The 19965-nt window shown below is 47.3% G+C and overlaps 1 protein-coding gene and 1 pseudogene across 5 annotated transcripts in view; both read right to left on the bottom strand.

The window, feature by feature from the left end:
- The window catches only part of ALAS2 (5'-aminolevulinate synthase 2), a 129244-nt gene that overhangs the window by 86466 nt on the left and 22813 nt on the right, over nucleotides 1–19965 (bottom strand). The window lies entirely within an intron of this gene.
- LOC134950561 (5S ribosomal RNA) lies at nucleotides 7838–7956 on the bottom strand (annotated as a pseudogene).

Raw genomic sequence — 19965 nt, 5'->3', positions numbered from 1 at the left:
GGCATAGTAGAGACAAGCTGCCAGTGTCCACCAAAAGGGGAGAGTCTCAGCTTTTGAAATATATCCTCAGAAAAACTCTACGTCAGACAGAACCCGAGATATCTGTCTGGGAAGGAAAATTAACAGGCATGGATGGGGATCACTACTTTGAAGTCGGATATCTTTGGTTCCCAAGGGCCGATTTTAAAAAATCTGGTACCCCTGGAAAGAGGGGACCCTCAGCTATCAGCCTAGGGCCCTTTTACCCCTGGTGCCCTTGGGCAAGAGCCCATTGAGCCCATACGTAAAGACGGCCCTGGTAACGCCCCCTGTACCAGTGCTGCTTACACACGAAACGCCCCCTGTACCAGTGCCGCTTACACACATAACGCCCCCTGTACCAGTGCCGCTTACACCAGAGCCGGATTAAGGGGGGGTCACAGGGGGTACATTACCCTGGGTCCCCCTGCTGCTAGGGGCCCCACAGTTCAGTGTGCAGCTGCAGTGCAAAGTGCACCGCAAGCTGCATAAATTCCAAAGAGAGTAGAGGGAGAGGGCAGAGGGGTGGAATCCAAGCCGGGGGGCGGGGCTACACGGCACTGCTTTCAGTTTCACTGCAGGCAGCATGTGAGAGGAGGGAGGAGAGAAGGCAGTAGGAGCAGCTACAGACGTGCCCACGGCCCACCCAGTCAGTGTGTGTGATAGTGAGGTAAGACTAGGGAGGAGAGGAGCACACTACAGTATTTGTATAATATGTGTATAAATGTGTGATTGTTTGTGGTAAGGTGTTTATGTTTCTGACAGAGTGTGACAAATGTATATATATGTATAAGTGTGTGACTATGTTTGTGAATATATGTGTCTGTGTGACTGTGTGAATGTATGTGTATAAGTGTGTAACTGTCAGTGTGTAACAGTATACATGCATGTGTATACTTGTGAGACTGTATGTATGCTTTTGCGTGTTTATATATATATGTGTATATATATACACTGTATATATATATATATATATATATATATATATATATACACACACGTGTGTGTGATATATATATATATATATATATATATATATATATAGTGTATGTGTGTGTGAGTGTATATGAGTATGAATGCATGTATTTCCTGCCAACCATCACGTTTTGGTGGGACCGTCTTGTTTTTCGGGTACTGTCCCACCTGTGGGATGGAGAAAAGGTACGAAGGGAACGCTCCCACCTGCTGTGTGCATGATGCTGGGGGCATGTGAAGTGAATTTTTTGCGTGACGTGTGTCCATGCTCCCTGTTTATGTACACACATAAGGCTTGCGCACTATGGTTCTTATTGAGATGTGGATGAGTAGCGGCTCATGCAGCAAAGTACCGATGTTCAGTACTTTGTGCATGGACCAGACCCGTACTGCATGTGCGCAGTACGGGTCTGTGGCGCCAGACATAAGACGGCATCAGACTGTCAGTGATTGACAGTCTGATGCCATTTGGGGGCAGCGACGGCCTCCATTTCTCCAAACAGAGGAGTGTCTCCGGGGACACAGTAGGCCAGGATCTCTGTCAGAGGATGGATATTTCCTGGCCTCTTGGTAGGTATTGTGGCAGGCGGCTTGCACAATCCCTTGGGTCACGCAGCCAGCCAATGCTTGTCGGGATTTAGGGGGTTCGGGATGTAGCCGTCGGTATTGTGACCAACCAAATCCCCATCCTTGGACATAGTTCATATCAGTAATGCAGCTGAAGGCATGACACCTACTGCTGCATTACCACATTAGTGTTATCGCTGCTGCTTTTATGTAAGCAGCAGCGATAGCTACTCCATCCACATCTGAATGAGGGCCCCCCCAGTCTTAAATGCCCCGGGCCCCCCAAAGCCTTAATCCAGCTCTGGCTTACACACGTAACACCCCCTCTACCAGTGCCGCTTACACATGTAACACCCTCTGTACCATTGACGCTTACACACGTAATGCCCCCTGTACCAGTGCCGCTTACACACATAACGCCCCCTGTACCAGTGCCGCTTACACACGTAACGCCCCCGTTACCAGTGCCGCTTACACACGTAACACCCCCTGTAACAGTGAAGTTTACACACATAACGCCCTTTGTACCAGGGACGCTTACACATGTAACGCCCCCTGTACCAGTGACGCTTACACATGTAACGCCCTCTGTACCAGTGACGCTTAGAGACATAACACCCCCTGTACCAGTGCCGCTTACACACGTGACGCCCTCTGTAGCAGTGATGCTTAGACACGTAACGCCCCCTGTAGCAGTGCAGCTTACACACGTAACGCCCCCTGTAGCAGTGACGCTTACACACGTAGCACCCCCTGTACCAGTGGCACATGTAATGACCCCCTGTACCAGTGCCCCCTTACACACGTAACGCCTCCTGTACCAGTGACGCTTACACACATTATGCAGCAGTCACACACACACACACACACACACACACACACACACACACACACACACACACACACACACACCAGACATATTATATATATATATATATATATACAAACATACACACATACATACTGTACATACATTACACAGTCACACATATATACAGTATACACAGACACTGTATATATATACACACACACTCTCTTTCCAGACACTTATCTAATGAAGTCTGGCTGGCCGAAACTGCAGCAGCTCATCCTCCTGCTGCAGCATGGTCCCGTCTAGCTCCACACCCTTTGGCTCCCACCTGGCCACTAAATGTCACACAGGGGAGGGGAGGGGGAGAGGAGGCTTTGTGCTGCCGGCGCCGAGGGGCAGAGGAGGTTTTGTGCTGCCGGCGCCGCTGCATTTGTGACAGCAGCCGGCAACAGCAGGGATAGCAGCAGCAGCTCAGCACAGGGATGCAGAGCAGGGAGAATGCCTCTCCTTCCTGGTGCCTCCCTGCACTGCATCCCTTTGCTGAGCGGCTAGCGCTGGGCCTGTGTGCATTGATTTTACATTGATTCAGCCAGTCACTCAGTTCTGCCAGCAGTCACTATTGTTAGCACCAGTGTCCCAACGCGCCGCATTACAGAGAAGTAGACGCACTAAATAAACTACAGCTCCCAGCAGCCCTTAGCGCCAAAGCATTCCGGCCCTTAGGGCTGCTGGAGCTGTAGTATATTGCGTACATCTTCTTCCCTGTAATGCAGTGCGTTGGGACACCGGCGCTAACAATAGTGACTAGCTGCTGTGCGAGTCTCTGGGAGAGCCACTGCCAAAGGGAGGACAGCAGCTTAGCTGCTGACAAGAGGAGAAGCAGGAGCAGCATTACCCGCCCCTCCCTGACTCACAGTACCTCCGGGCCCCATCCGCGCCAACCCCACACACACCCTCCAGCACCCGTGGTAGCTCCGGACCCCCTCCCCCACCCGCAGCGACCCCGCACCCGTACCTCCCACCGCATCCGCCCCTCCCCCACCCAGGGCAACCCCACAACTGCTCCTCCCCCACCCGTAGTGGCTCCGGACCACCACCCGTGGCACCATGTACAGTATATATATATAATATAGAGATGGGGTATTTTGGGCGACTCCTAGTGTCAATGAGTTATATATACACACTTAACCAGTATTTGGAAAAAGTATATAAAACACATTTATTTAAAACAATAAGAGACAGCAAAGTAAAAATTATAGGAATAAAAATAATTCAGCGCTAAAGATAAAAACATTCAATGTTTATTACACATAAATAGTGCTAGTCATATATATGACATACATTTAGAGATTATATATAAATATACTGTTGCAACAGGAAAAATAAAAGTATAAAAAAACACCAATAAATGTGGGGCAAGGAGCAACACTGCTAAAAAATAAATATTTCAGTAAATACTGATCTGTTTAGCTGGGAGAATTCATATGAAGGCCTGCTTCCTAGGGAAGCAAGAAATATTCTGGACATTTCAGCTTGACTCACTGTATCCCAGTGGCCTAAATGAGGCTCTAGAACTGAACGCCATATTGTGAGAATTTGTGAGAATTTGGGTGTGCCCAGAATGTTAGGTGATGTTATTGACCATATTTGGCATATATCAATTGTGGCTTTAACTAATTACGATTATATTCAGTTTTTTGGTTGGGTGTATATAACCATATTTTTTTAATCATCTGTAGATTGGATATGTATGTGGGTGTATATATATATTCACATACATAGAATTACAAAGCGACAATATTACTAAATATATATAAAAACTGGTAATTTATTTGGGTTTATTTTTTAGTAACAGAAATTTGAGTGGGTTCTAAACTGGAATTATTGTTAATGTTGCAATATATAATTTCTTCATACCGTTCATATATATACATTGTGGTTCCCTTTGGCAGCCATAATTTGTGATAAATTGTATTATCGCCACTATGTGACTATCGAACCCATACAGTTTGGACTATATATGGGGTCATCGCTGCCATGGGGGACCAATTTCTAATATTTCAAATATATCTATGGGTACTAATTAAGGACTTAGCGTTTTTCTTCTTGATGTGGTGACCCATCCAATTAGATTTTATGAGACCGCAATGAGTGACTACATATTTAGGATGTTATATGAATGTTATCCTTTATGCTTTAATTATGTCCGTGGTCCTACGGGTGTGCGGCGTGTGTCGCTGCCGCCAAGCGGTATGATGACACTTTGTCCTGGTTGCCCTTGGGTGGTGTGAGGCGGGCGCGGTGCCGTCAGCCGTACGGCGACATCGGTGGACGGTGCGCCCTATCTAGCCCACGGACATGACTGTTCTGAGGCTGGCCGCCGAGTTAGATCCATATATATTGTTTTATTTTGTTTATTAAAAAAAAAAAAGGGATATTTTAATGTTTAATATTGTTGCTGGGCAACATGATGACACACTAGGTCATCACGTGACCATAACTGGATGATGTGACTAATGAAGAGAATATCTCATTTCCCTGTGAGCTCATCAGTGGGGACAGGGCATGATACCTGTCTCCGCTGTAGAAAAATGACCATTGCTGCTAGGCAACGGGGGGGATCGGCCACATCACGTGACTGATCTGTGACCATGTGATCAACATTTGATTGGTCACAATATGTGTCCATCTTAAATAAATGAAAGAGAGGCTTGATACTCAGGCATAACAAGATATTGTAATACTTCCTACTGCCTGGACTAATGACCATGTGACCATATTAAGAATACTAATGGTAGAACAGTCACCATTGCTGCTAGGCAACGGGGGGGATCGGCCACATCACGTGATCGGAGTCCGATCACGTGACTGATCTGTGACCATGTGATCAACATTTGATTGGTCACAATATGTGTCCATCTAAAATAAATGAAAGAGAGGCTTGATACTCAGGCATAACAAGATATTGTAATACTTCCTACTTCCTGGACTAATGACCATGTGACCATATTAAGAATACTAATGGTAGAACAGTCACCATTGCTGCTAGGCAACGGGGGGGGATCGGCCACATCACGTGATCGGAGTCCGATCACGTGACTGATCTGTGACCATGTGATCAACATTTGATTTGTCACAATGTGTGTCCATCTTAAATAAATGAAAGAGAGGCTTGATACTCAGGCATAACAAGATATTGTAATACTTCCTACTTCCTGGATTAATGACCATGTGATCAAATTAAGAATACTAAATGTTGGGGAATTTATACTTTCTGAACCTCTTTTTTTTGATTGCTTATTAGGACTATTCTTCTGGCTGTCAACATTTGAATTCTGTTAGGTTAGTTTTTTAATTTGAACAATATTTGTACTGATTGATCTGTACACACCTGTGGGGTATTGTGATCAAACACTGCTATATAAAGGGCTTTTTGGCACACTGCTTTTATACCTTGAAAAAGCTGCTCTAGCAGTGAAACCGGTTGGTAACAAGTCTGGGACTCTTAAATCTTTGACACAAGCCTGCTGTCCAGTGATTGGGAATTGCGGTTCTATTGGGACACTTTCTGACAAGCCATTGTGAAAGACCTTGCCACGGTCCACCCAGCAGCAGAGTACCATCATGGAAAAATACAGCCAGTAAGAGGATCTCCATTACTACACAGGAGTGCTAACCTATTGGAGGACTCAAATGGAACTGGTAATCTCTGGCTTAATACATTTCCCTAGGAAGCAGGCCTTCATATGAATTCTCCCAGCTAAACAGATCAGTATTTACTGAAATATTTATTTTTTAGCAGTGTTGCTCCTTGCCCCACATTTATTGGTGTTTTTTTATATTTTTATTTTTCCTGTTGCAACAGTATATTTATATATAATCTCTAAATGTATGTCATATATATGACTAGCACTATTTATGTGTAATAAACATTGAATGTTTTTATCTTTAGCGCTGAATTATTTTTATTCTTGTTGTTCTATTGCAAGGGTCTGACTAGCCCTTTATATTCAGCAGCTTGAAGTCTTACAGCACTTGTCAGCGCCAATTCTACCTTGGTAGTTTTTGCCTTACACAAAGTAAAAATTATGTCAAACAGGATCACACAAAATAAATGAATTAGATAAAATTGTTAGTTTAAGGCTATTGGAAAAGACTTAGGGGGACATTTACTATGCAGTGATAAGAGCAAAGAAGTGAGCCAGTGGAGAAGTTGCCCCATCAACCAATCAGCTGCTCTGTATAATTTTATAGTATGCAAATTATAGATGTTACTTCAGTGCTGATTGGATGCCATGGGCACTTCTCCACTGGCTCACTTCTCCACACTTATCACTGCTTAGTAAATGTCCCCCTAACTTACTTAAAAAATATTTAGAAAATATTTAATAGTACATTAAAAAGTAATAACCATATAAAATGCTTATCTTTTCAGAGGTGAGGTGTATTTAGAATACCCAACGCATTTCATCCTTTGGACTTTATCAAGGGGTGGAGAGGGAATGAGATTAAACTGGTATAAATACCCTATTCAATTACAAACACAGGAAGTGACATCACTTCCTGTAAAATTTTGGAGCTAGAGGTGAGGTTCATAAAAACACTTATTTTCATCATAACTTTCATGGAAGGTAAAACCAAATGGGATAGTGATAATAAGTATAACATTAGAATAAAAATATTCAATACATAAAATGTCCAAAAAGTATATCTGAACGTAGGAGACCGGGACTTCCTGTCCGGATCTCAGAAGCGTCATTTCCGTCCCACTTCCTGTCTCCAGTGGGACTCACTGGGCATGTCAATCGGCAGAGGATGACCTTTCCGCGTTGTCATGTCTATTCGTACTTCCGGTTGCGCACTTCCTTTCAGGGTCACATGTGTTGATAAGCTGGTGCTACAGCTTCCGCGTCATGAAACGCATATGTTGTTCTTATGATGCACTTCCGGTGATTGTTCAATATTTATTAAGATAGTCGGCAGCGGCCATTTTATTGAAGAATGTCTTTGGGAATATGGGCATTTCATAACAACAAATTCCGTCCACCATTTGTTCTTAATTATTGCAGCATGATTTTACAATCTCTCCAGAATGTACACAAATTTTTTTTGCTGCGTATCTTAAATACTAGAACATTATTATTTATGACACATAATATATTATGAGCTTTTAACAATATTAAATCTACTAAACTAAATTTAATATTTTATAACAATACTAGTAATATATTAATTAGTAGTCTCTGATATCTCAAAAATAAATGATGTAGTATATAACTAATTTTAATGAATAATAATAACATATTATAAAAGACTAAATAATTTTATTCAATGGAATAAACAATTCTTCCTTGTTATTATTAGTACATATATTAGTATTATTAAGCATCGTGGATCAATGTAATGACATTATATTCAGGGGTATGTAGAAGTAGTTTATGAAATTGGTCCTATATGCTCATGTTCAACCTACAACTCCCGGTCTTCCCGAGGGGTCCCCCATCCCAGTACTGTCCGAGCCCAACACAGCTTTGCTTCCAAGATCAAAAGAGATTGGGCGTGTCCAGTGTGGTGTGGTTGTAGTAACCAGAATGATCGCATAAAGTAGGCCAACACTACGTAGTCAAATTATCTTTATTCATATAGCAGAATGAGAACCGAGCGATCACATGAGAAGGGAGGTCTGCCCTAAACTTCTTGGCTAGGGGGCTGGCAGTGGTGCATCGTAAATCAAGGTGTTAGCCTATGGTGGCAGGGGGCGTGCTAGCAAGGAAAAGGTATCTAAGGGGTTGTCTGTGGGGGTCTAGGTCTCTTTGTCCTGCATTTTGGTGAGTGCACAGTGCTGCAATTTTTCCTTGTACTATTCCTCCTTCTACTGTTTTTTCTCCTTCTCCTTCCTCCTACATCTTACTTCTATTTTCATTAGTTGCCTTATATATTGCTTATATAAATTACCCTATCCTTAAGGGGTTATTTATCATTGCCTGTGTTTTCAGTAGAGTTACATGCTTAGGAGGATAGAGTAATTTGCAGTCCTCCTCAGCATTTAAATTATCAATGCAGCCTACGTCGCTAGCTCATGAAACATCCCAGCAGCCCCACTGTGCCCAGGCCAATTAGTGGATCAGCCTCACCTGGGCCCTGCAATGCCGCGTCCCCGCCGCTCTCCACAGGTCCCCGCATGCTATAGTGGTGCCCCTGTCTAGGCCGCGATGGCTGCGGCCGCTGACCTCCCCGGCCGTGACAATTGTGAGCGGACGTAAATCCCGCTCAAGGACGGGGTCAGTACCATGCTCGCGAACTGCGTCCGGCCTGATGCGTCCCACCGGAAGTGGGGGAGGAGCATCGGGGCCAGCATCTCCCAGCGTCGGGGAAGCCTCTGGTTCCCCGGCGGGGCAGCATGAGGAAACAAGCGTCACTCGCCCGCGGACACATCGCAGGTGGCCACGCATCATGGACCGCAGGCTCAACCCCCCTTGTGAGTCGGCATCCGGTTTACCAGCAGACTCCGGGTGGTTGCAGCCGTCGGAGGCTGGGGGCTCAGCCGGAGATTTTGCGGAGTGGGGGGGGGCAGTATGCCCTTGGCAACGAGATCACGTCCACACAGGGGTAAGCCTCAGGCAATCACACTGCAGGGGCAGAGGCAGCCTCTGGGGCGCGAAAACAGGCAGGGGAGAGTATGGGGGCAGGGAAATAGGACCAGCGACGGCAGGGAGGACCTTGCAGGGGTTTTATCCTGCGGAGAGGGACACATCAACGCGACATAAGCGCCGCAGGTCCCATGGCAAAGGAAAATCTGCACATGTGGGCACTAAGGGAGCCCATGCAGATGCAAGCAAAGCAGCTCAGCCGCATGCTGGCGGTGGGAGCAGCTCGCATGCGACAAGGCATAGGCATCAGTTGAAACTACACGAATCAGCAGGGGGAAGTAGGCACGCACGTGCACATTTTTCCAGAGTGCCGGCAGGGGTTGCGCCGGCATCTCAAAACTCGGGGTTACGGGTGTCAGCAACATAGCTACGGCAGGCCAGCAGGACCCTGCGACAGCGCTAGCTGCAATATCTGCATTAGCAACGGTTTTAACGCCGTTCTTGTCCGCGCTAGGCCCAGCCACAACAGCAAATTCACACCATAACACGCAAGGCGCTGCCCAATTGGCACATTTGTTAGGTGCGGTGGCTCCGGCCCTGGGGCATCACTCAACAACTACTGAGACCTCCCCAGTGGTCAATGCGGATGTGTCAGTAAGGCAGGACCCTGTAGAGGGTGAGGAGGATGTGTTTCCATCTGTTTCAGATTACGTTACAGAGGAGGGCAAGCAACAGGACAGTGAGTCTGATGAGAAGTCGTCCACGGGTACCACTGGGACCAGCACATCACATGCATCAGGTGGGTCTCTGTCGGGCTCTAGCACTTTGTTTTCCTCTTTGTTATCTTTAGGGTCTCAGGCCGATGTCGCACACAGAGAGCGTAAACAGGCAGCCAGGTATGCTAAACGCGAGGCCAGCTGGCAGGCTAGACAGGGACATCGCCTCCACAGGCGAAAAAGACAGAGGGAGGATAGCTCGCAGTCAGCAGGGACACAGTGTGAGAACACTGCAGTATTGCGCGGTTTGAGGGAGTCTTGCCGCACCAAGATACGCAAATGCCATTATGTTTGTTTTGACAGAAAAAGCCAAAAAGGCTTCAAATCAGCCAGGGCAAAGGGAGAAAGCGGCATAGACGCATTCAAGTCATATAATAATTGGCTAGCGGGGTTTTGCATATTTTCAGCGAGCTATCTTGAGACACGCCCGGAGGAACACATAAATGTTATCAGGTACCTCCACCTAGTGCATAGTATGCAGCTTTCATCCCGCAGCATGGCGTGAAGTACATATGATGAGGAGTTCCGCAGAAAGCAGGACGGCATGTGTGTTGTGACCTTGGGGTCAAAAGACATTGAGGTTTGCCTGGAGGTAACAGAAGCGCCTGGGGGCGATGAATCAGCCACGGGCAAGGAAACCTCCGTCAAGGGCAAGTCTCCAACGGCGTTTCGCCAAAATACGCAGCGAACGTCTTGGGGGAAATACTTTGCTTTCAACAATGCTACCTGCGCACAAGGTCGCAGGTGTCATTTTCGACATCTCTGCATGCACTGCGGAGGCACCCATCCCATTGCGCGATGTTTCAAAGCCGGGGCACAGCAGAAGCCCGGCTCCGCAACTAGGCCCGCAGGTCCTAAGTAAGGCGGCGTCCCCTGTTCGTCTGGGGTCAATGTCCAAATGGCTGGCCTGGTATCCAGACGAACGGGACGCTGCCTTTTTGTCCAATGGTTTTAGACTTGGCTTTCATTTACCGGTTTACGGAAAGGTTTTTACGGGATCGCCTAAGAACCTGAAGTCCGCAAGCGAGTTGCCACAGGTGATACAAGACAAAGTTGCAGCGGAGGTTAGGTTAGGCAGAATGGTGGGGCCATTCGCTAAGCCGCCCATGCCCGATTTGGTTCTGTCACCGGTGGGAATAGTGCCAAAAAAAGACGCCAGGTAAATACCGGCTCATTCAGCACCTATCCTACCCAGCAGGGTCATCAGTGAACTATGCCATACTATCGGAAGTTTCTTCGGTGGTGTATCAGTCATGCGATGAGGCCTTAGAGGTGGTCCGCACTTACGGGCCGGGCTCACTCATGGGTAAGGTGGATGTTGAATCAGCGTTCCGGCTGCTCCCCCTACATCCGGAATCATTCAGATTCATGGGTTTCCGTTTGGACAACAGGTATTACATCGACAAGTGCTTGCCGATGGGATGCTCAGTGTCATGCACATTCTTTGAACGTTTCAGCACTTTCCTCCACTGGTGCGTTGAATACTCCTGCGGGCATGGGCTAGCCCACTACCTGGACGATTTCCTCTGCGTCGGCCCCGCCAATTCAGATAGGTGCAGTTCCCTAATGTTTTCATTACAATCACTTTTCAGACACTTTGGGGTTCCCATTGCGAGTGAAAAAACGGAGGGCCAGTGTCCTGCTTGTCATTTTTGGGTATTGAAATCGATACCTGCGCAGGATCGTGTCGCCTACCCAGAGATAAGGTGGACAAATTGCGGGCAGCACTAGCAGGCGCAATCACTATTTGGACTTTTGAACTTTGCTTGCAGAATTATTCCCATGGGTAGGGTGTTCTCTAGGAAATTAGAGAGGGCCACGGCCGGGTTTGCAAAACCCAGACACCTAATACGGCTGTCATCTGAAGTCAAGAGGGACATGGCTATTTGGGTCTCCTTCTTAGAGGAGTTCAATGGGGTCAGGCTATGGCCAGCCCCGGTCGCAGATAATCTCCAGCTACAGCTCTTCACGGATGCCGCCGGGTCTTCAGGTTTCGGATGTTACCTCAACGGGGCCTGGTGTGCGTGTGCTTGGCCAGACGAGTGGCTGGAAAAGGGTTTGACAAAGGATTTGCTACTTCTCGAGCTGTTTCCAATCATGGTCTCTTTAGAAATCTGGGGGGAGAGACTGCACAACTGCAGAATACTTATGAGGTGTGATAACCTGGGGGTGGTATATACAGTCAACCAGCAGCGCGCAACTTCCCTACTTGCTTTGCGTCTCCTCGCGCAGTTGGTCCTTACGTGCCTCCGTTGTAACATCACTTTTAAAGCACGGCACGTGCCGGGGGTCGAGAACGAAGTAGCAGATGCCTTTTCCCGGTTCCAGTGGGACCGGTTTCGAGCCCTGGCACCTGACACTGAACAAGTGTGTACGCCTTCCCTTCTTATGTTTGGCAGGTAATCAAGCCGGCATGGAGGGCTTAGCAGAGCGGGCTTTAGCACCAGCCACATTACAATACTATCGGCAGGCCTGGAAGGAATGGGAGGCATATGCCCGCAGCCACAGGCAAGCAGGTAAGAGTGGGCATCAGACGATCCTTTCCTTTATCTGGAGCTACTACGTGTCGGGCAAGTCCAAAGCATACATGGCGCGGGCGTTGGCAGGGATCTCCTTCTATTCCAAACTAAAGGGCGTTCCCGACCACACCAGAAGCTTTATAATTTCCAAGGCCCTTAAGGGGTGGGCAAGGGCCTCCCCAGCCGCGGCGGATCGAAGGAGGCCCCTAGATATTCAGTTGCTCCCAGTGGTATTAGAGGCGGTCGGGGGGATATGAGACACTGCTAGTACAGGTCGCTTTTACTTTAGCTTTTCATGGAGCCCTACGAGTATCTGAGCTAGTGGCACCCTCCAACCGGGGGGAGGCGACGCTGCACCAGTCAGACGTCCTGCGGGAGGAGAGGTCAGTTCTGGTTAGAATCCGGCGATCAAAAACCGACCAGACGGGTCGGGGTAAGTGGATTTCGTTGCCCTCATCAAAGGACCAATGAATCTGCCCGGTAGCACTGGATCACTTGTACAGGCAGCAGCGCCCACTCGTTGACGGCTCATGGCTAGTGCATGTAGATGGGTCACCCCTTACAAAATACCAATTTGGTTGGTTCCTTAAGCGCTGCATTGCAAACATCGGCCTCTCACCTCTGGATTTTGGTACACACTCATTTCGCATTGGCACAGCCACCTCAGCAGCGGAGACAGGCGGTTCAATTGCGGAGATCAAAGCTTTGGGCCAATGGAAATCGGCCAGTTACAAACGTTATGTTAGGCCATTGCGGTAATTCACGCTGGCCAAGTTGCATTGTTTTTATGTTATTGGTTTCTGTTTACGTTTGTCATGTATTGTTTTTGTCTGTTCCCCCTGGTCCTTCCTACTCGGGTTTAGCAACTCACCACTGTTGGCTTTGGTGGGTCTTGAGTGATTTGAATATTTTTACCTGAACTGACGGACTCAATTCGGCTAATTCGGCTTTATAATTCGAACAATTCGGTCATATAATGTCCCTCAGCAGGTTTTTCATCATTTCACCTCTCGCCGAGTTTCACTTGTGTTAACCTTACCCCCCCTACCCCCATGCCTTCCCTCCTGTGTCTCATGTCATGTCGCTCACGCCTCTTTAGCAAGATGGCAAGCAGGGTATTTCAAATTTTTTCTTTGGAAGATCCTCAATTTAATGTAACCATGCTCTTTGGAACGCATTATTAATTTCTTCTACTACCCTTCCTCCCCTCCTTTTTAGGTCCACGTTTTGACTCCCAGGTTTGTTGGATTGTAGGTCACTCTTTTGTATTCTGGGCGGCTGATTATGTGGCTGCAAGGAAACCCCCGGGGTTTGTAAGTTCCAGCAGAGTGCGCTGGCTTGGTTTCAGGGGTATGCAGTGGCGTACTTTTAGGCCTCGATTGTTACGGCTGGCACAGCGCTTTGGAATTCCACGCGTACTGGTAGTGCACGTGGGGGGAAACGATTTAGGTCAGGTCCCCACTGTTGAACTATGGCGCGCCATATTGTTGGATTTGTCAGTGGTCCTAGGAGCCTGGCCGGCCTGCAGGATAGTCTGGTCTTACATTGTACTACGCCAGACTTGGCGGGGGGTGCGAGATTTACCGGCAATTGACGAGGCTCTGAAAAAGTTAAATGCCGCTGTAGCGAAGTCTGTGTTAGCAAATGCTGGAGGCATAGTGCCCCACCGGCAAATTCAATTCCATTTTAAGAGCCTTTACCGGGAGGACGGGGTGCATTTGTCAGAAGAAGGTCTAGGTTTGTTTGTTGAGGATCTGTTTAGGGCGGTGTCTCTGTTTGTTTAGTGCGTATGGTGGCGGTGCGGCGGTTGCTGCGGGTTAGAACCTTGCTGTGGTGAACGGCAGTTTCACCAGTCCCTGTGCAATTGGGAATTTGAGGTACACTCCCTTCCTGGCTAGTATTTAGCTGTACCACCCCGACGGGGGGCAGTATCACCACCTGGCAGGTGGATAGTTCAGCGAGGCTGAGTTGATACCTTCTTGTTTGATTGTACTGTTTTTTTATATGGGCACACTGGGCGATCTACGTGTGCAATGCTTGTTTTTGTGTTATTTGACGTCTGAGCATTGCAGACTGGGGATTTCTGGCCGTCCTTTCTTTGCCACCATACACCTTTTAATTAGTGATGTGCACCGGGCATTTTTCGGGTTTTGTGTTTTGGTTTTGGGTTCGGTTCCGCTGTCGTGTTTTGGATTCGGACGCGTTTTGGCAAAATCTCACCGAAATTTTTTTGTCGGATTCGGGTGTGTTTTGGATCAAAAACACCTTAAATCATAGAATTTGGGGGTCATTTTGATCCCATAGTATTATTAACCTCAATTACCATAATTTCCACTCATTTGCAGTCTATTCTGAACACCTCACACCTCACAATATTATTTTTAGTCCTACAATTTGCACCGAGGTCGCTGGATGGCTAAGCTAAGCGACACAAGTGGCCGACACAAACACCTGGCCCATCTAGGAGTGGCACTGCAGTGTCAGACAGGATGGCACTTCAAAAAAATAGTCCCCAAACAGCACATGATGCAAAGAAAAAAAGAGGCGCACCAAGGTCGCTGTGTGACTAAGCTAAGCGACACAAGTGGCCGACACAAACACCTGGCCCATCTAGGAGTGGCACTGCAGTGTCAGGCAGGATGGCACTTCAAAAAAATTGTCCCCAAACAGCACATGATGCAAAGAAAAATGAAAGAAAAAAGAGGTGCAAGATGGAATTGTCCTTGGGCCCTCCCACCCACCCTTATGTTGTATAATCAGGACATGCACACTTTAACGAACCCATCATTTCAGTGACAGGGTCTGCCACACGACTGTGACTGAAATGACTGGTTGGTTTGGGCCCCCACCAAAAAAGAAGCAATCAATCTCTCCTTGTACAAACTGGCTCTACAGAGGCAAGATGTCCACCTCATCATCATCCTCCGATTCCTCACCCCTTTCACTGTGTACATCCCCCTCCTCACAGATTATTAATTTGTCCCCACTGGAATCCACCATCTCAGGTCCCCGTGTACTACTTTCTGGAGGCAATTGCTGCTGGTGAATGTCTCCACGGAGGAATTGATTATAATTCATTTTAATGAACATCATCTTCTCCACATTTTCTGGAAGTAACCTCGTACGCCGATTGCTGACAAGGTGAGCGGCTGCACTAAACACTCTTTCGGAGTACACACTGGAGGGAGGGCAACTTAGGTAGAATAAAGCCAGTTTGTGCAAGGGCCTCCAAATTGCCTCTTTTTCCTGCCAGTATACGTACGGACTGTCTGACGTGCCTACTTGGATGCGGTCACTCATATAATCCTCCACCATTCTTTCAATGGTGAGAGAATCATATGCAGTGACAGTAGACGACATGTCGGTAATCGTTGGCAGGTCCTTCAGTCCGGACCAGATGTCAGCACTCGCTCCAGACTGCCCTGCATCACCGCCAGCGGGTGGGCTCGGAATTCTTAGCCTTTTCCTCGCACCCGCAGTTGTGGGAGAATGTGAAGGAGGAGATGTTGACGGGTCACGTTCCGCTTGACTTGACAATTTTCTCACCAGCAGGTCTTTGAACCTCTGCAGACTTGTGTCTGCCGGAAAGAGAGAGACAACGTAGGTTTTAAATCTAGGATCGAGCACGGTGGCCAAAATGTAGTGCTCTGATTTCAACAGATTGACCACCCGTGAATCCTGGTTAAGCGAATTAAGGGCTCCATCCACAAGTCCCACATGCCTAGCGGAATCGCTCTGTTTTAGCTCCTCCTTCAATGTCTCCAGCTTCTTCTGCAAAAGCCTGATGAGGGGAATGACCTGACTCAGGCTGGCAGTGTCTGAACTGACTTCACGTGTGGCAAGTTCAAAGGGTTGCAGAACCTTGCACAACGTTGAAATCATTCTCCACTGCGCTTGAGTCAGGTGCATTCCCCCTCCTTTGCCTATATCGTGGCCAGATGTATAGGCTTGAATGGCCTTTTGCTGCTCCTCCATCCTCTGAAGCATATAGAGGGTTGAATTCCACCTCGTTACCACCTCTTGCTTCAGATGATGGCAAAGCAGGTTCAGGAATTTTTGGTGGTGCTCCAGTCTTCTGTACGCGGTGCCTGAATGCCGAAAGTGGCCCGCAATTCTTCGGGCCACCGACAGCATCTCTTGCACGCCCCTGTCGTTTTTTAAATAATTCTGCACCACCAAATTCAATGTATGCGCAAAACATGGGATGTGCTGGAATTTGCCCAGATGTAATGCACGCACAATATTGCTGGCGTTGTCCGATGTCACAAATCCCCAGGAGAGTCCAATTGGGGTAAGCCATTCTGCAATGATCTTCCTCAGTTCCCGTAAGAGGTTTTCAGCTGTGTGCCTCTTATGGAAAGCGGTGATACAAAGCGTAGCCTGCTTAGGAACGAGTTGGCGTTTACGAGATGCTGCTACTGGTGCCGCCGCTGCTGTTCTTGCTGCGGGAGGCAATACATCTACCCAGTGGGCTGTCACAGTCATATAGTCCTGAGTCTGCCCTGCTCCACTTGTCCACATGTCCGTGGTTAAGTGGACATTGGGTACAACTGCATTTTTTAGGACACTGGTGAGTCTTTTTCTGAGGTCTGTGTACATTTTCGGTATCGCCTGCCTAGAGAAATGGAACCTAGATGGTATTTGGTACCTGGGACACAGTACCTCAATCAAGTCTATAGTTGCCTCTGAATTAACGATGGATACCGGAACCACATTTCTCACCGCCCAGGCTGCCAAGGCCTGAGTTATCTGCTTTGCAGCAGGATGACTGCTGTGATATTTCATCTTCCTCACAAAGGACTGTTGGACAGTCAATTGCATACTGGAAGTAGTACAAGTGGTTTTCCGACTTCCCCTCTGAGATGACGATCGACTCCCAGCAGCAACAACAGCAGCGCCAGCAGCAGTAGGCGTTACACTTAAGGATGCATCGGAGGAATCCTAGGCAGGAGAGGACTCGTCAGACTTGCCAGTGACATGGCCTGCAGGACTATTGGCATTCCTGGGTAAGGAGGAAATTGACACTGAGGGAGTTGGTGGTGTGGTTTGTAGGAGCTTGGTTACAAGAGGAAGGGATTTAGTGGTCAGTGGACTGCTTCCGCTGTCATCCAAAGTTTTTGAACTTGTCACTGACTTATGATGAATGCGCTGCAGGTAACGTATAAGGGAGGATGTTCCGAGGTGGTTAACGTCCTTAGCCCTACTTATTACAGCTTGACAAAGGCAACACACAGCTTGACACCTGTTGTCCGCATTTGTGTTGAAATAATTCCACACCGAAGAGCTGATTTTTTTTTTTTTTGTATTTTGACCAGGCATGTCAATGGCCATATTCGTCCCACGGACAACAGGTGTCTCCCCGGGTGCCTGACTTAAACAAACCACCTCACCATCAGAATCCTCCTTGTCAATTTCCTCCCCAGCGCCAGCAACACCCATATCCTCATCCTGGTGTACTTCAACACTGATATCTTCAATTTGACTATCAGGTACTGGACTGCGGGTGCTCCTTCCAGCACTTGCAGGGGGCGTGCAAATGGTGGAAGGCGCAAGCTCTTCCCGTCCAGTGTTGGGAAGGTCAGGCATCGCAACCGACACAATTGGACTCTCCTTGGGGATTTGTGATTTAGAAGAACGCACAGTTCTTTGCTGTGCTTTTGCCAGCTTAAGTCTTTTAATTTTATTAGCGAGAGGATCAGTGCTTCCATCCTCATGTGAATCTGAACCACTAGCCATGAACATAGGCCAGGGCCTCAGCCGTTCCTTGCCACTCCGTGTTGTAAATGGCATATTGGCAAGTTTACGCTTCTCATCAGACGCTTTCAATTTAGATTTTTGGGTCATTTTACTGAACTTTTGTTTTTTGGATTTTACATGCTCTCTACTATGACATTGGGCATCGGCCTTGGCAGACGACGTTGATGGCATTTTATCGTCTCGGCCATGACTAGTGGCAGCAGCTTCAGCACGAGGTGGAAGTGGATCTTGATCTTTCCCTATTTTACCCTTCACATTTTTGTTCTTCATTTTTTAATGTGTGGAATTATATGCCAGTATCAATAGCAATGGCCTACTACTATATATACTGCGCGCAACTAAAATGCACCACAGGTATAGAATGTAGATGGATAGTATACTGAATGACGACACAGAGGTAGGCACAGCAGTGGCCTTCCGTATCGTACTGCTATATATAGTATACTGGTGGTCACTGTGTCGGCAAACTGCAAAACTAAAATGCACCACAGGTATAGAATGTAGATGGATAGTATACTTAATGACGACACAGAGGGAGGCACAGCAGTGGCCTTCCGTATCGTACTGCTATATATAGTATACTGGTGGTCACTGTGTCGGCAAACTGCAAAACTAAAATGCACCACAGGTATAGAATGTAGATGGATAGTATACTTAATGACGACACAGAGGTAGGCACAGCAGTGGCCTTCCGTATCGTACTGCTATATATAGTATACTGGTTGTCACTGTGTCGGCAAACTGCAAAACTAAAATGCACCACAGGTATAGAATGTAGATGGATAGTATACTTAATGACGACACAGAGGTAGGCACAGCAGTGGCCTTCCGTATCGTACTGCTATATATAGCATACTGGTGGTCACTGTGTCAGCAAACTGCAAAACTAAAATGCACCACAGGTATAGAATGTAGATGGATAGTATACTTAATGACGACACAGAGGTAGACACAGCAGTGGCCTTCCGTATCGTACTGCTATATATAGTATACTGGTGGTCACTCTGCACTGTACTCCTCCTATATAATATTAATTATACTGGTGGTCCCCAGTCCCCACAATAAAGCAGGACACTGAGCACAGATATGGAGTGTTTTTCAGGCAGACAACGTATACTGGTGGTCACTGTCAGCAAAACTCTGCACTGTACTCCTGCTATATATACAGCTGCTCCCCAGTCCCCACAATTAAGCAGTGTGAGCACAGATATATTATGCAGCACACTGAGCACAGATATGGAGCGTTTTTTTTTCAGGCAGAGAACGGATAAAACTGGTGGTCACTGATCAGCAGAACTCTGCACTGTACTCCTCCTAACAGCTGCTCCCCAGTCCTCCCCACAATTAAGCAATAAAGCAATCAAGTTCAACAATAAACTGAGAGGACGCCAGCCACGTCCTCACCCTATCATCTCCAATGCACGAGTGAAAATGGCGGCGACGCGCGGCTGCTTATATAGAATCCGAATCTCGCGAGAATCCGACAGCGGGATGATGACGTTCGGGCGCGCTCGGGTTAGCCGAGCAAGGCGGGAAGGTTCGAACCTGCCTCGGACCCGTGTAAAATGGGTGAAGTTCGGGGGGGTTCGGTTTTCCGAGAAACCGAACCCGCTCATCACTACTTTTAATACAGCTCTAGTACAAAGATTAATCTTATGATTTAAATAAATTTGCTAACAGTTTCTCTGCCAAATCTATGTCTCCGTGTCTTTATTATGAGAGTGATTGAGATTGATTGGATGCACCAATGGTACACCTCAGCCAATAGAACGTTTATGAAGTGTATTATGTTACATAATAGTGTTGAATAGCGGGATGGTAACTTTTACTAATCGATCTAGATAGTATACAGTGGCGCACGCAGGGGGGGGGGGGGGTTCTGAGTACCTGGAAACCCCCCCTGATGACCTGAGTTTAATGTTTTAGAGACGGAGACAGCTCTGTCTCCGTCT

The sequence above is a fragment of the Pseudophryne corroboree genome, chromosome 8 (assembly GCF_028390025.1).
Source record: "Pseudophryne corroboree isolate aPseCor3 chromosome 8, aPseCor3.hap2, whole genome shotgun sequence".
Classification (NCBI taxonomy): domain Eukaryota; kingdom Metazoa; phylum Chordata; class Amphibia; order Anura; family Myobatrachidae; genus Pseudophryne; species Pseudophryne corroboree.
This window is presented reverse-complemented; position numbering and strand designations above follow the sequence as displayed.